The 18424-nt window shown below is 40.7% G+C and overlaps 1 protein-coding gene across 2 annotated transcripts in view; it reads right to left on the reverse strand.

The window, feature by feature from the left end:
• LOC131435732 (solute carrier family 12 member 4) overlaps window positions 1-18424 on the reverse strand; it is a 652550-nt gene that overhangs the window by 590147 nt on the left and 43979 nt on the right. The window lies entirely within an intron of this gene.

Consider the following 18424-nt stretch of genomic DNA (forward strand, 5'->3'; position numbering starts at 1 on the left):
TAGATGCAGACCACAATGGATTTTCCAAATAACTGTGCACAATTTTCTCTCTTCTTTCGGCTTCCATGTTGATTGTTTACAAAGTACAGTCGACTTGCGGAATGTCAAAAATCATACGCGAAGCTGACAAAATTCCCGACACGTGGGCGCCAAGAACTTCCAAATCCGTTAATCGGGAGCGCCTTAATATGAGCAAAACTTTGTTCCAATTCTTAAAGAAGCTGGCTTTATAGAATCTTCCTTTAAACTCATCCTTCTCTGTTTGACTCCTTGAATTTATTAATTCATAGAAACATTAACTCAGAGTGGTTCAAACAGTGCCTCAAAGTGACTAAACCAATTATAGAAAGAAAAACAAATATTGGTTTCAAAACGGTAAGTTTTTAAACGATCCATTTATTTGAACTTTAAGCTCGCTGTCACGTGACTGTAGTCACCCTATTCTACGAGTCGACTCGGGTGACGTGAGAGGTTCATTCCATGGTGAGTGAGAAGATGTGCCTCAAGCGACAAACGATTCATTTCCCAAACGTCAAAACAATTGAAATGACGTCAAAACAATTGAAGAATCGCCTGTTGTGAGGTAAATAAATTATTTATTTCGATTGAAACTTATTCAATGAAAATCTTTATATTTTTGCAGGGTTTGTTATTAAGTGCCGCTGATAGCTCCTGCCAAAATATATTCGATTAGTTTCCTTCATGAATTTGGTTACGATGGCCGGTACACTCGATTTTACTACGTGTTTCGATAAACTGATAGCCGGTGACGCTGTGAAAAATTAAAAGAGCAAATTGTTGCAAAACACAACCGCACTAATTAGCGTATCAAGTTGATTGTCGTATGTTGGTGAAGTACGCTTCCGACGATGGCCAGGAGGTGTGTACGATATAATTTGGCTTTGTACACCTGATATACCAAAATGGATCTCACTCACTTTTCTCAGCCATGGTTTGACCGATTTCCACAAACTTAGATTCAAATGAAAGGTTTCACGGTCCCATACGTTATTCCTAAATTTCATCCGGATCTGACTTCCGGTTCCGGAGTTATAGGATAAAGTGTGTTCAAGATTGTACACCGTCACTTAAACTGGCAGAACAAAAACCGTAAAAAATGTTGTAAACTGGACTCCAAACCGTCAATCTTAGGGTCAAATGAAAGATCTTATGGTCCTACCAAAAATTACTGTATATTTTCGGATATAACAAACAGTTGAATCGTCATTTGGAGTGCGATGGCAAAATTGTATAATATCTTCAAAATTTTGGTTGGTTGGTGGCCGTACGAACCAACTTCGATTATACCGGTTCTCGGGTTTCGGTGCCGGAAGTGCATATAATAGTGAACCCACTTCGTTTTCTTAAAGATGACCTACGCGAGCAAAGCACTGTTTTATTCTGTAAGTTATACTTTTATATGTTATACTGCATTAACAAGCAATCCCTTGGTTTCTTTCAAAAATCGCAATATTATACATGAGAAAGGCATCATTACACCACCAGGTGGATTAAAACAGGTTTCTTGGAAAAGGTTTACACCAAAGACCGAAACGACGGATAATAAACAATATTTTTTTGTATCATAAGATGAGACAGTAACGTTTTCTTGAGAAATTGCAACAGCTACGCCGCAGATTATTTATGGAAATGGTGTCCCACCGATATGCCGCCGCCGCTGGTAAAATATGGTCTGGCGTCTTATTGTGACATTCTGGATCATATTTTAATTAGCTAGAAATTATAGCTTTGATATATTGTCCATATTGCTTTAGTGATTTATCGTTAATAAGACTTCCGCTAGTGTGTTTTTCTCTAATAACACTCCTTCGCAAATGACTAAACTGTAGACAGTTGTTAAGAAACGATATTGACTATTATAACAGATCGGCTGAAAAGTTCGTATCGTTTCTATGAGAGGGCGCCACTAGAATTAAATCCATACCATTTTCAGTTAGTACCAACCTTCAAAAGATACGTGTAAAAATTTGACAGCTGTCTGATTATTAGTTTGTGAGATATTGCATTTTGAGTGAAGCTACTTTTGTTATTGTGAAAAAATGGAAAAAAAGGAATTTCGTGGGTTGATGAAACACTACTTTTTGATGAAAAAAAGTGCCGCCGATACCAAAAAATGGCTTGATGAGTGTTATCCAGACTCTGCACCGGGCGAAGCAACAATTCATAAGTGGTTTGCAAAATTTCGTACTGGTCATATGAGCACCGGAGACGATGAACGCAGTGGACGTCCGAAAGAGGCTGTTACCGATGAAAACGTGAAAAAAATCCACAAAATGATTTTCAATGACCGTAAAGTGAAGTTGATCGAGATAGCTCACACCGTAAAGATATCAAAGGAACGTGTTGGACATATTATTCACGAATATTTGGATATGAGAAAGCTTTGTGCAAAATGGGTGCCGCGTGAGCTCACAATCGATCAAAAACAACAACGAATTGATGATTCTGAGCAGTGTTTGGAGCTGTTATATTGAAATAAAACCGATTTTTTCCGTCGATATATAACAATGGACGAAACATGGCTCCATCACTTCACTACGGAGTCCAATCGACAGTCAGCTGAGTGGACTGCACGCGATGAACCGAACCCAAAGCGTGGAAAGACTCATCAATCGGCCGGTAAGGTTATGGCGTCTGTATTTTGGGATTCGCATGGTATAATTTTCATCGACTACCTTGAAAAGGGAAAAACCATCAACAGTGACTATTATATAGCGTTATTAGACCGTTTGAAGGACGAAATTTCAAAAAAACGGCCTCATTTGAAGAAGAAAAAAATTTTGTTTCATCAAGAAAATGCACCGTGTCACAAGTCGATGAAAACCATGCTGAAATTGAACGAATTGGGCTTCGAATTGCTCCCTCATCCACCGTATTCTCCAGATTTGGCCCCCAGTGACTTTTCCTGTTCTCAGACCTCAAGAGAATGCTCGCTGGTAAAAAATTTAGAAGCAATGAGGAGGTAATCGCTGAAACTGAGGCCTATTTTGAGGTAAAGGACAAATCGTACTACAAAAATGGTATCGAAAAGTTGGAAGATCGCTATAATCGCTGTATCGCCTCTGATGGCAATTATGTTGAATAATGAAAACGAATTTTGGCAAAAAAATGTGTGTTTCTATTAAACGATACGAACTTTTCAGCCGAACTGTTACATAGTTGCCAAACGACTTGGCAAACCAAGTTGAAGAGGTGAATATCCCAGTTAAACGTTGTTGATTGGAAGAAGTGTCGAAGTGTTTGGGTTTTGTTGTTATGTAATCAATTTTTATCAATTTCATTTCAAGGAAAAAAACACGTGACTATCAGACAGTAAAAAAATAAGATCACGTTCGGAGCATTGTTTCCACTCCTGAACGCATCAATCTACACAGACAAGTCACGGGCTCAAAAGTTCCTATACCGTTTTTTTAAGTTAGCTACCGATTTTTACAAAATAATGTCTATTGATTTGTTTTTCCGAGTTTCGATTCTCGATTTGCGGGTTGATCGACTATTAAATGCATACAGCAAATCATTCATTTGATTTATGTATTGATTTCGTCAAGCCAATATAGACTACATATTAATAATTTACAATGTTTTCTTATAATACTTATTATTTCATTCAGTAATAGCCGTTCAACCGAGAAGGTTGTGTATAGAAGCGTACAGTTTAATAACGCTGGTTAGTTTACACGCGTTAAATACGACAACGGTTGAACTACAGGTAGAGACCTGTTGGCAGCAGCCGTTAAAACGTAAAATCGTGCTGCATAAGAGAGCCCTAGTGCTGGGCCAAGCTGGTGAAGGAAACAACAAAGGACCTTTTCCAAGCTCTACCCAGGCCACAAGTGCTGAGCAGGAGAGTGCAAAGGCACATTGAAGATGAAGAGTGCAAAGGCACACAGAAGCAGGAGAGTGCAAAGGCACACCGGTGCGAAGGCACTTCGGTGCAGAAGCATATCGGTGCGGAGCACAAGGAAGAAGGAGACAAGACAACTCGGTCTTTCCACTGCCATACAACACGCAGGTATACACCGGTGACCTGCGCTGGTTGCAGCTGGCGAAGACAAAAGTAAATCGGAAATCGAGTGGTGCTGGATGTCAGGTAGCAGTACCATCACATCCAACAATCAGCATCCAACAAGAACATCTAGAGCAACGAGGATCTACACGGCAGTGCAACGGAGATAGACAACAATTTCAAGGTAGAAGTTTTTTCTTTTCCTTTTGATTGAGTACTGTGTAGTGTTGGTTTCATTTTTTATTTTAAAGTTTGATTAAAAATTTTAATGTGATGGATGAATCCATGGACGTAAATCCTAGCATGAATCCTATACCCCCACGAACGAAAAAATATCAGGAGAGCTCTTCTGGGCCTTGGATAGTCTTTTTTAGACGTATATCAAAGCCATTAAACATTTACCAAATTTCTAAAGGTTTGACATCACGATTCTCTTCAATCAAAGAGATCATAAAAGTAAATAACGATAAAATTCGTGTTGTGGTAAATAATTTGAAACACGCGAATGATATTGTCTCTTCGGAACATTTCATTAAAGAGTATAAAGTTTACATACCCTCCAAAGATGTCGAAATTGACGGTGTTGTTACCGAAGCGAGTCTTTCGGTAGATGATTTACTCAAGCATGGTGTTGGTCGTTTCAAGAACTCTATGCTCGAGGGTGTAAAAATACTGGAGTGCAAACAACTGTACTCAGTAGTACATGAAGAGGGAAAAAAAGTTTATCGCCCATCAGACTCGTTTCGAGTGACATTTGCCGGATCTGCGTTGCCGTCCCATGTCTATGTCGATAAAATTCGCCTCCCTGTTCGGCTTTTTGTTCCAAATGTAATGAATTGTACGAACTGCAAAAAATTCGGACACACAGCTACTTACTGTAGCAATAAACCAAAATGTATTAAGTGTGAAGGACCTCATAAAGATAATGATTGCAACAAGGAAATTGAAAAATGTATTTATTGTGGGGAAAGTCCTCATGAGGATATTTCAGTATGCACTGCATTTAAAGTGCACAAAGACAAAATTAAGCTTTCTTTAAAAGCACGGTCTAAGCGCACATATGCAGAAATGCTTAAAACGGTCATTGATGTCCCCCCTTTGGAAACCGAAAACGGGTTTTCAAATCTAGAGGAACCAGAGGACTCTGACTCTGACGAAAATAGTGAAGATAATTCGTTTATCACTACCCAAGGGTCAGTTAAGAGAAAGAAGTCTTCTTCCAAATTACCAAAAAAGACACCTAAAGTTTCATCTTCAAAAAAAGATCCCCGTGTTAAACAAAAAAAGTCAAAACCAAAGACTGTGCCTCCTGGTTTGTCAAATTCACAAACCAATCCAGGATCTAGCACAGAAAAAGGTAATAATCCTGTGGGCTCCATTTCACAGCCACCAACAGGATTACTGAAGTTTTCGGAAATTGTTGAATGGATTTTCTCAACATTCAATATATCTGAACCCTTAAAGACCCTCATAATGGCATTCCTTCCAATAGCTAGAAATTTTTTGAAGCAGTTATCAGCTCAATGGCCAATTGTCTCAGGTTTTGTATCTTTTGATGGATAATTTATCACCCGCCGCAAATGATACAATCACTGTCCTGCAGTGGAATTGTCGAAGCATCATGCCAAAACTTGATTCATTTAAAATTTTATTGCATAGTCAAAAATGTGATGTATTTGCTTTATGCGAAACATGGCTTACTTCAAACATAGCTTTAAATTTTAATGATTTTAACATTATACGTCTCGATAGAGACTCTCCGTATGGTGGAGTGCTTTTGGGAATTAAGAAATGCTGTTCCTTTTATAGATTAAACATCTCTTCAACTTCTAGTATAGAAGTTGTTGCTTGCCAAATAAACATTAAAGGCAAAGATATTTGCATAGCTTCGGTTTATATTCCTCCAAAAGCACAAGTTGGACAGCGACAGCTTAATGAAATGGTTGAAGCCCTTCCTGCTCCACGATTGATTCTGGGGGATTTAAACTCGCACGGAATGATGTGGGGTTCCGTTTACAATGATAGCAGATCATCTTTAATACAAAACATTTGTGACAATTTTAGCATGACGGTATTAAATATGGGTAGCATGACACGGATCCCAAGACCTCCTGCACGCCCAAGTGCATTAGATCTATCTCTTTGCTCAACATCAATTCGACTAGATTGCACCTGGAAAATATTGCCTGATTTACACGGTAGCGATCATTTACCAATCATCATCTCAATTAGCTGTAACAAATGTATTGCTAATTCAGCTAGTATTCCATATGATTTGACAAGAAATATCGACTGGATTAAATACCAAAGTAGAATCTCTAGTATTTTGAATTCAATGGAAGAGCTCCCTCCACTTGAAGAATATGACTTCCTCGTTTGTTCGATTCTGGAGGCCGCAGAACAATCCCAAACTAAACGCTTTCCTGGGCCAACGACTAACAGAAGGCCTCCCAACCCCTGGTGGGACAAAGAGTGCTCAGAGGCTAAACTCGCAAAACAAAATGCTTGCAAGACGTTTCTAAAACGGGGAGGAGGAACTCCTCAGAATTTTGAAAAACTTATGGTTTTAGAAACCAAGTACAAGAGCATACTTCGAGCCAAAAAATGTAGCTATTGGAGACATTTTGTCGAAGGTTTGTCAAGAGAAACCTCAATGAGCACTCTTTGGAATACGGCCAGACGAATGAGGAATCATAACGTGGGCAATGAGAGTGATGAATACTCGAACCGATGGATATTTGACTTTGCTAGGAAAGTTTGCCCAGATTCTGTTCCTACGCAGAGCATTATACGGGAATCTCCTCCAAATAATGGTTTTATTAATAACCCATTTTCAATGATGGAATTTTCTATAGCACTCTTGTCTTGTAACAATAACGCCCCTGGGTTGGACAGAATTAAATTCAAGTTGGTGAAGAATCTGCCCGACCTCGCAAAAAGACGTTTGTTGGAATTGTTCAACAAGTTTCTTGAGCAAAATATTGTTCCACCTGACTGGAGACAAGTGAAAGTTATCGCCATTCAAAAGCCGGGGAAACCAGCTTCCAATCACAACTCATATAGACCCATTGCGATGTTGTCCTGCATCAGAAAATTGTTCGAAAAAATTATTCTACGACGTCTCGACACTTGGGTCGAGACGAACGGTTTGTTGTCAGATACTCAGTTTGGCTTCCGTAGAAATAAAGGGACGAATGATTGCCTTGCATTACTTTCGTCTGACATCCAAATTGCCTTCGCTCAAAAGCAACAAATGGCATCTGTATTTTTAGACATTAAAGGAGCATTTGATTCAGTTTCCATTGATGTTCTTTCAGACAAGCTCCACCAACATGGACTTCCAGCGGTTATAAATAATTATTTGCACAACCTTTTGTCAGAGAAGTGCATGTATTTTTCACATGGCGATTTGGCAACATTCAGAATTAGCTACATGGGTCTCCCGCAAGGCTCATGCCTCAGCCCGCTCCTCTATAATTTTTACGTGAATGACATTGACCCCATGTACACTAAGACAATTGGCAGATGATGGCGTGGTTTCAGTTACTGGGCCCAAAGCTATTGATCTGCATAAACCATTGCAAGATACCTTAGATAACTTGTCCGTTTGGGCTGTTCATCTTGGTATCGAATTCTCTGCGGAGAAAACAGAGTTAGTCGTCCTTTCAAGAAAGCATGATCCCGCGCAGCTTCAGCTCCATATGATGGGAAGAATGATCCAACAGGTTTTAACTTTTAAATACCTCGGGGTGTGGTTCGATTCCAAATGCACGTGGGGAGGACACATTAGGTATCTGATAACGAAATGCCAACAAAGAGTAAATTTTCTTCGAACAATAACAGGATCTTGGTGGGGTTCTCATCCGCAAGATCTAATAAAATTGTATCAAACAACGATACTTTCAGTGATGGAATATGGATGCGTTTGTGTTCGTTCCGCTGCAAACTCTCATATTATCAAACTTGAGCGAATTCAGTACCGTTGTTTGCGAATTGCCTTAGGCTGCATGCATTCGACACATACAATGAGTCTTGAAGTTCTGGCGGGAGTTCTTCCATTAAAAGATCGATTTTGGGAGCTTTCATCACGCCTGCTAATAAGATGTGAGGTGCTGAATCCCATGGTAATTAATAATTTCGAACGACTAGTCGAGCTTCGATATCAAACAAAATTTATGACAGTATATTTTAACCATATGTCACAGGAAATCAACCCTTCAAGATATATTCCTATCCGTGTCAGCATCCTAAGTGCCCCTGACTCAACTTTATTTTTCGATACATCCATGCAGCGTGAAGTGCGTGGAATCCCGGATCATCTACGCTCGACGGAAATCCCAAAAATATTTTCAAGTAAGTTCAGGCATATTGACTCTGAGAAAATGTTTTATACGGACGGATCGCGAATTGAAGAAGCGACAGGGTTTGGTATGTTCAACAATAATGTTTCGGCCTCATTTAGGCTTCAAGAACCTGCATCTGTTTATATAGCAGAGTTAGGAGCAGTTCATTATAGTTTGAGTGTAATCGTCACATTATCTCCAAACCATTATTTCCTCTTTTTTTTTTTTTATTATTCAATAGTAACATATTTGAAGGCACACTGCTTAAGCTCTTAGATGCCAAGGGCATTTTCTTATTTTAAATTAAAACTAACTTAAAACTAGGGTATTATCATTAGGGTAGTGGCGAATTCCGGTCGCAATGGTCGATTCTGCAGATTCAGTCTGCAGCTGGCGATCGGCAATGGTCGGTGGATTAAATATGGCATTAGTTTCTTCCAGATGACGATTATACGTTTCAATGGGTCCGCGGGAAACACCCCCAGGTCACAGAGACCCAGCGGGTGGCCCGCATGTTGTTCATCGATTGAAGCAGTTTTCCCGTAAGCGATGCCTTTGCCTAAGAGAATGAAAGAAGTATAGAGAAGTAATTTTGTGGAAAACGGGATGAAAAAGGGGGTATGAGAACGAATGACCAAAAACGATAAAGATTTAATTAGTTGACATCGAGATGGTGGAGAAACGGAGAAAGGGGGAACGAAGAAGTTAGTGACAGCAAAAAGATCTTGTTATTTTATACAGAGATGGTGGACAGGCGAGGGATTTGGAGAATCGGGCGAATGTTAGTCTCGAACCTGTAGGTGAAGATTATTTTTAGCCTCGACAAGAGAGAGGAAACTACGGATTACACTTGTATATTAATGTGTTTAAGGTACTGGTATATGAGAAGCATATATAAACTATCCCGACTCGCCAACACATCCCGAACCGGAACATTGGACGGTCTACCTCGGGCCCTAAGGGATTCCAGTAGCTCCGACCTGACGTCGCGATACTCTACGCACGACCACACGACATGCTCGATGTCCTGATAACCGTCGCCACAGGTGCAGAGACCGCTCTCCGCGAGCCCAATACGCCGGAGATGTGCGTTGAAGGTGTAGTGATTTGACATGAGCCGCGACATAACACGAATGAAATCGCGACTCACGTTCATCCCCCTGAACCAAGGTTTCGTCGATACCTTAGGGATAATGAAGTGTAGCCATCGTCCCAGTTCGTCATTGCTCCATGAAGTTTGCCAACTTTCGAGAGTTTTCTGACGAGAGATTCTGAAAAATTCATTGAAGCAAATTGGTCTTTCATAAATATCACCTTCTAATGCGCCCACTTTAGCCAATGAGTCTGCCTGTTCATTGCCTGGAATGGAACAATGCGATGGGACCCAGACTAAGGATATTAAATAAGACCGTCCAGATAAAGCTCTCAAGTGTTCCCATATTTTCCCCAGAAAATAGGGGGGATACTTTCCTGGCTTCATTGCCCGGAGAGCTTCTATTGAACTTAGACTGTCCGTGACAATGAAGTAATGATCTTTGGGCAAGGTTTCAATGATCTCAAGAGTGTACTGAATGGCAGCTAGTTCTGCGACGTAAACTGAAGCTGGATCACTGAATTTGTAAGAAGCGGTGATGTTTTGATTGAAGATGCCGAAGCCAGTGGACTCGTTGATGTATGATCCGTCAGTGTAGAATATCTTTTCACAGTTGACTGTTCTGAATTTGTTATAAAAAATATTGGGGGCCACTTGAGGGCGTACGTGATCCGGAATTCCACGAATCTCTTCTCTCATGGATGTGTCGAAAAATACAGTGGAATCAGAAGTATCCAAGAATAGGACACGGTTGGGCACAAACGAAGAAGGGTTAATATTCTGAGCCATGTAATCAAAATACAAGGACATAAAACGGGTCTGAGAATTGAACTCGACAAGCCTTTCGAAGTTTTCAATCACCTTCGCATAGGATTAGCAATCGATATGAGAGATCCCAGAATCGGTTTTTCAACGGTAAGACGCCCGCCAACACTTCGAGACTCATCGTATGAGTTGACTGCATGCAACCTAAGGAAATACGCAAGCAACGATACTGGATTCTTTCCAGCTTGATGAAATGAGTGTTCGCCGCGGATCGGAAGCAAAAGCATCCATATTCCATAACGGACAATATCGTTGTTTGGTACAACCTGATCAGGTCTCCTGGATGGGCACCCCACCACGATCCGGTTATCGTACGAAGAAAGTTGATTCTCCGTTGGCATTTTTGTTTCAGATATCTAATGTGACATCCCCAGGTGCCTTTGGAGTCGAACCAGACCCCGAGATATTTAAATGTGAAGACCTGAGCTATGGTTTCACCCCCTAGTTGAAGCTGTAATTGTGCTGGTTCTCGCTTCCTTGAAAATACAACTAGCTCAGTTTTCTCCGTAGAGAACTCGATACCCATTTGAAGAGCCCATGTCGACAAGTTGTCGAGGGTATCTTGTAATGATCCTTGGAGATCGGCAGCTTTGGGTCCTATAATAGACACAACGCTGTCGTCGGCAAGTTGTCTTAGCGTGCAAGATGTGTTGATACATTCATCAATATTGCTTACGTAAAAATTGTATAAAAGGGGGCTTAAACATGAGCCCTGAGGAAGACCCATGTAACTGAATCGTATTGTCGACAAATCACCATGCGCGAAATACATGTGTTTCTCGGACAATCGATTATATAAAAAGTTGTTCAAAACTGGTGAAAGACCATGCTGATGCAACTTCTCAGATAGGATGTTTATGAAACTGAGTCAAAGGCCCCCTTGATGTCGAGGAAAACTGACGCCATTTGTTCTTTACGAGCAAATGCCATTTGAATTTCTGTTGAGAGCAACGCAAGACAATCGTTCGTTCCTTTGCCCCTGCGGAAACCAAATTGTGTATCTGAAAGCAAGCCATTAGTCTCCACCCAATTGTCAAGACGAAAGAGAATCATTTTTTCGAACAATTTCCGGATGCAGGAAAGCATAGCAATCGGCCGATACGAATTGTGATCGGAGGCTGGTTTTCCTGGTTTTTGGATGGCGATCACTCGCACTTGTCTCCAGTCGTGTGGGACAATATTACCCGTAAGAAACTTGTTAAATAAATTCAACAAGCGCCTTTTCGCAGGGTCAGGGAGATTTTTCAACAAGTTGAATTTAATTCTGTCTAGCCCCGGGGCTTTATTGTTACACGACAAGAGTGCGAGTGAGAACTCTACCATCGAAAACGGTGTTTCGTTTGTATTTGATGTCGCGGCGCGGGTGGTCTTCTGTTCCGGAACAGAGTCTGGGCATACTTTTTTAGCGAAATCGAATATCCAGCGGTTGGAATATTCCTCGCTTTCATTCGTGGCGTTTTGGTTGCGCATTCGTCGGGCTGTGTTCCAAAGAGTGCTCATCGATGTTTCTTTTGATAATCCTTCAACAAACCGTCGCCAATAACCAAGTTTCTTTGCTTTGACTAAGTTCTTCATTTGCTTGTCTAACGCCGCGTAATTCCGATAATTATCGGGTGTTCCATTTTTTCTGAACTTTTTGAACGCTAAAGATCTTTCCGCGTTGAGTGATGAGCACTCTTTGTCCCACCACAGGTTAGGAGGACGGATGTTGGTTTTCGCGCCAGGTACACGTTTCGTCTGAGCTTGAGTCGCGGTGTCGAGAATCAAGCCAGCCAACAACGTGTACTCTTCCTCCGGAGGAAGTTCTTGTGTTGATTCTAGTTTCTCAGATATCGAATTTGCGTAGTATTTCCAATCAATATTTCGTGTGAGGTCATACGAAACATTGATTGTCCCCGATGGTCTTAATCCGTAGGTGATTGAAATTACGATAGGTAGATGGTCGCTACCGTGGGGATCGGGGATCACCTTCCACGTGCAATCCAACCGTAGCGAGGTCGAGCATAAGGATAAATCCAGCGCGCTTGGTCTTGCTGGTGGTGCGGGAATCCGTGTCATTTCTCCGGTATTCAAAATAGTCATATTGAAGTTATCGCAAAGATCATAGATCGCGGTTGATCTGTTGTCATCATGAAGACAACCCCATCCCGCACCGTGAGAGTTAAAGTCTCCTAAAACTAACGTCGGTGCGGGAAGAAGTTGCATGATACTGCTGAGCCAGTGGTACCCAACTGAGGCTCTAGGGGGAATGTAGATGGAAGCAATGCAAAGGTCCTTGCCTTTCATTGTGACATGACATGCGACAACTTCAATACCTGGTATCGATGGGAGGTTAATTCGATAGAAGGAATAGCACTTTTTGATCCCCAAAAGTACTCCTCCGTAGGGATCGTCTCGATCCAGGCGAATAATGTTAAAATCGTGGAAGTTCAGGGAAACATCAGAAGTTAGCCAAGTTTCGCACAATGCAAATGCGTCACATTTCAGATTATTCACAAGAATTTTAAAAGAATCTATTTTTGGGATGATACTTCTACAATTCCACTGTAAAACAGTGATTGAATCCGTGACCTCGGTGGATGAGTTAGCCATCGAAGGATACGATCGCTGAAAGAAGGGGCCATTTTGCAGTCAACTGCTTCAAAAAAGTTCTAACTGTAGGTATCAAAGCCATAAACAGGCTTTTAAGAGGATCAGAAATATTGAAGGTGTTAAAAATCCAGTCCACAACATCAGAGAATTTTATGAGCCCAGCACCCAGCTGGTTCTCTGTTGGGTTTTCAGGGGCACTTGGGGATTTTGGTGTCCCGGGAAGTGGTGGGAATTCCTTCTCAGAATTGAGTTTTCCGAGACCAGGAACTGTTTGCTTCGGAGCTTTGTCTCCACTACTTCTAAACATAAATGTTGGAGGCCCAACAGAAGACAACTTCGTACCCTTACTAGGGAGCTTAGGAGAGGATTTGTTTACTCTTTTCCTATAGCTATGAGGGGCCGCTGAAGATGTACCTTCTAATGGGTCGTCAAACTCGCTCTCGTCAGTTGACAAGCAGGTATAGATGTTCGTTGATTGCTTAGGGGGGGTGGCACTCTTGAGCATGTCAGCAAAGGAACGCTTGGAGTGTTCCTTCAGGGAACGTTTCAAACCATCCTTGCGCACTTTGTACGCGGGACATGCCATCAGGTCATGCGAACCCTCCTTACAGTAAAGACACTTTGCAGTACCCTTACCGCAGGAGCCATCCGCATGAGCCTCCCCACAATTAGCACAACGGGGCTTATTGCTGCAATGGGACGCTGTGTGTCCCAGTTGCTTGCAGTTGGTGCAGTTCATGATACGTGGAACATAGAGACGAACAGGGAGGCGAACTCGGTCCAGGAGGACGTAGTTAGGTAAAGCCGAGCCAGCGAATGTCACCCGATACGAGTCTGATTGGGGGTATGATTTGGTACCATCCCCCGCGATCGACACTGAATGCAATCGCTTGCAATCCAGTATCTTTACGTTCTTAAGTAGGGGGTTTTTAAAGCAACCCATCCCGTACTTAAGAACGTCATCGCAAGTCAAACTGGCATCGGTGACAACGCCGTCAATTTCGACTTCACGAGCTGGGATGTACACACGGTATTCCCGCGTAAAAAGCTCACCCTGAACGATCTCGTTAGCCTGTTTTGAGCTGGTTAACGAGACCCTAAGCTTGTCCGGGCGTACTTTGTCAATACTCTTGATAGTAGAGTATCGCTTCGTCAGCTCTCGCGATATATGGAGACAATTTAATTTTTTTCCATTTAATTTGGGCCGGAAATAAACCGTGTACGGTCCGGCCGGGAGTGCAAGTCCGTCGGGATAGCTCTTAATGCGAGTTTTGCTATCGACAGTTGTCTCCATTTTATCATCTGGTGGGTCAGGGTTTTGTTTCACAGGGTTTGTCATGGCACGGAATTGTATCCGCACGGGTTAGAAATCTGGGATACCACCAAATAATTTCAAGGACAGAAAAAAAAGGGAAAGAGAATGATACTTAGCTTAATAATGAATAGCCACCAATGCCTGGCCTTGGCTAATCGGTGTGCTACAAAACTCGGCCGCCGGGGCCACGCGTTGGTTGAATTGTTGTTGTATCTGTGTGCAAAAAACCTCTAAGAGGAAAAAAAGCACACAGCACCGGGTCACGACACTACTCCAAATGTTCACTATTCAAAGTCTATACACTGCACTATTGTATTATGTATGAAAACCTCTCAGCGGAACGAGCACCATTGTCTATTATACAATAACGGTACAATGTCGATTGTCCGATCGCTTTATAACACACGGCACTGGTTTTCAGCGTTTCGCAGATAACAAAAGCACGTCTGTTCGCTCGGAAGGTTGAAACGGCAATGATTATTTCCTCTTCACAGATAGTCTGAGTGCAATTGAAGCCATTCGCTCAAACGCTGCTGGCAAAAATGAACCGTTTTTCCTGGGCAAAATAAAACAGTGCCTGAACGACATATTGAACAATAGTCTGGGTCCCGGCTCATTGCTCCATTCCTGGCAATGAAAGAGCCGATATTTTAGCCAAACGTGGTGCTATTGAGGGTGAAATTTATGAGCGACCGATTGCTTTCAACGAATTCTATACCTCGTCTCGCCAAAGAACACTTGCCAGCTGGCAAGCATCTTGGGATAGAGATGATCTGGGTCGGTGGATGCACTCAATTATTCCGAAAATATCGACAAAGGCATGGTTCAGGGGACTGGATGTGAGTAGGGATTTCATTCGTGTGATGTCCAGACTCATGTCCAATCACTACACGTTAGATGCACATCTCCTTCGAATTGTGCTTGCGGAGAAGGTTATCGGGATATTGATCATGTCGTTTGGACATGCGTGGAGTATCGTGATGTCAGATCTCAACTAATAAATTCTTTGCGTACCCAAGGTAGACTATCCAATATCCCAGTTCGAGACATTCTTGCTTGTCGTGACCTTTCATACATGAAACTTATTTATCATTTCATAAAGAAAATTGGAGTTTCAATTTAATAAAGGCCCCTTTTAAGACTTAGTTCTGATCCCAGCTGCGTCCATGAGTTCAACCAATAGCTAAATTAGAATAAAAATTATGTAATGATACAAACAAACTCGAAACAGTTTATGAAATTATCAACAAAATGTCTGAAAATAACAGCTTATTTTATAATTTATAGAAGTTAATCGTTTGGTTCAAATAATATTTCCGAGTAGATTTCATAATTCATGACGAGTTACCTAAGATGATATTTAAGCTATAAGAGAATATGTTTTAATAAATTCAAAACGTTGTGACTATGTTAGAATTAAATTAGGATAAGAATATTATGTAAAAGTGATGCTACGGCGAAGAAAAACTTATGTAAACTGCCTTAAGAAATAAACGTATTTATGGAAAAAAAAATACTTATTATTTCTACAATAAAGCTGAGCTTTAGTTTAATTTTTTGACATTGTATGGACAAGATGATTTTACCTAAGCTTAGCATAATTACAGTGACAGTATCTGCTGAAAAAAGATGAAAAGGTTTTAAGCCTGCTTGAGAGAATTTTTTAAAAGACGTTTTCCCGGCTTTTTCAAAAATGACGCTCGGGTGAAAAAAAAACGTCTATTAACTTTACTTTAATAAAAGAACTTTCATTGAAGACAAATCACGACTCATGCTTCAATTCAGTTTATCAATCTGATCATTTGAATTTGCAAATAATCGGATTTCGGTCGAATTTACACCTTGAATCCAAAATCTTTTAATTGTTTAATCAAAAGCTCAAAAAATTAAAAACGACATCCTTCAGAGGATTACACGCATATTTTTTATCGCTCACACCTTCTATGTGAACAATCGGAAAGATAAAAATGGTATCCCACGCCGCCCACTCTTCGGCATTTACAAATATAGGTCTCGTTCGAACCTGATATCTCGTGTTTTTTTTTGTATGACAGCAAAATAATTAAGTGTAATCTAATCAATCGGCAGCTGTTTAGATGGTTGAATCATTTGAAACATAATAACTTAAATTTTGAAGGTTAATTAAAAGCATCGGCGGCGAAAATCGAAAGAATAGAGGAAGATCATAGGCAGTTATGATTTTTACGACGATAAGATAGTTGTGAGCAATGTGAGTTAGATTGTAGTTTGAAGAATATAATGGGTGTATTAAATTCGTATGGCCAATTGATGGAGATACAATTATTCCCGAACATCAATTGAAACTAATTATGCAACAATCAATATATTATGTAACGTTCTAGTAATTCGATTTTATTACTACTTGTTACTTACCGAAAAAACAGGAGCTTCGAAGAACCAGTTAAGTTTGAATCTCACTGCACTTTTACACACCCGACCGGGACCTAATCGACCACACGACTGTTCTTAGTCAGCCTTTCGACCGGTAGAGCAAATAAAAAAAAAATAATGTTATATTACAACATCACTTGTTTTTCGACAGCACCGTGGACGAGATATTGAACAAACGTGAGGCTAGAATCTAGCGTCGAAATTTTCAAGATAAGAAAACCGCACACTCCTGGCCGATGGTGCTAAGCGATAAGGTGTCGATTTGCAAGCAACAAGTGCGTTCATACCACGGACCGGTCAAATTGTTAGGAAGTCTGACAATCGACATCAACTGCTGTGCTGATTTATCATTTGCTTGCTTCAAACTGTAAACATATGATGGATTTGAGTTCGGACGGATTTAAGAACATAGGGTGGGTTTAGTTACTTATCGAATTGAAATCCTGCCTTACGATATTTGGTGACAATAATCTGAACTTTCGTAACAACCCAGAAGGCGCATGTGATCCATTTCTATCTTAAACAAACTTTGGAATCTTACCAACGAAAGAGGATGACTTGTTTTCTTTTGAAATTTGATTCTAGTTTAAATATAAAAATCTGCAAAAGTTTCCCAATCCATTCTACTAAGACACTCGACTATTTATTTTTATAGTTAGAATGAAAAATCTGCTGCAATATAACTGTGTAACTAAGTGCTTCCAACAACACATCATCGCAGTTGCTCATCATCTAGGATCAATTATTTAGTTTCATCGAGTCCTATCATAAGTCATTGTTTGTCATTCAAGGTTCCGTCATTCATTAGTCTAGGTGAGCCGGAAACTCCTTGATATCCGTCTTCCTTGTCTTCATCCATAAAGCTTCAGAATTGGACGAAGACATACACGAAGCGCGTGAATGGCCGATACATGAAACATGCCTTGACCCTTCGTCGACAGGCGATAGAGAAAAAAAAGAAGACTCTGGGAAAGAGAACAACTGGGAACAGCTGCGAAGTCGCTAATGAAAATACACTACAGGCTTCTTGTACGTGGTTTTTCGCAGCAGCACCGCGCATTGTTTTAGAAAATCACTAAATCAACGTTAGGTCGATGATTCGTGAAACATCGTGATGAAATTAACATCTAGATGAAAACTGTTCTAAAAACTCCAGAAAAAAAATCGTGTTTGTTTTAAGTCTTTTTTTAAATAGTAATTCCAAAAAAAACTTATTTTTTCAACATTAGCGTACCGCTCAAAACACCGTGCTTAAATAAACCACCCAATAAAATCGTGGTTGTATATTTAAAGATGGGGACGGCTTTTGCCAGCTTCGTTCGTCAAAAGAGTGACGGAATTGTGTTGTTCTCTTTACGACGTTTAATCGCTTGTTAGTCACGCGAACCTTTTTTTACTTCGGTTTGTGACTGGAAAGCAATTCGTCAAAAAGGCCAAGTTCAAGTCGTCAGCGTTTTTAGTTTTCCCCAGAAAACCTCATTCGTCGCGATTGATTTATGCAGAAATCAAGACGTGCCAAGCGGACCCGTCAAAAGTTCTTGCGGATGGGCTTGCTTGCGATGTACGACCGCGATGGTAACGATAACGGATAACCTATTTCCTTACAAAGGAAATCTTGGGACAGACACCATTAAGGGGGCGAAGGATAGCTAAATTGAAATCATTGAAACCATTTTGCAGATTGTTTCATTAAAGCTATCTTTATACTAGGATTAAATTAGTAAAGAAGTATAATGCTAAATTTAGCTAACACATGGGCTGAAAAGTCCCGGGCCTAACAAAGAGAACATAATTTTTTTGGTTCAAAATTAACTTTA

This window comes from Malaya genurostris, chromosome 3 (assembly GCF_030247185.1).
Source record: "Malaya genurostris strain Urasoe2022 chromosome 3, Malgen_1.1, whole genome shotgun sequence".
In the NCBI taxonomy this organism is placed as follows: Eukaryota; Metazoa; Arthropoda; class Insecta; order Diptera; family Culicidae; genus Malaya; species Malaya genurostris.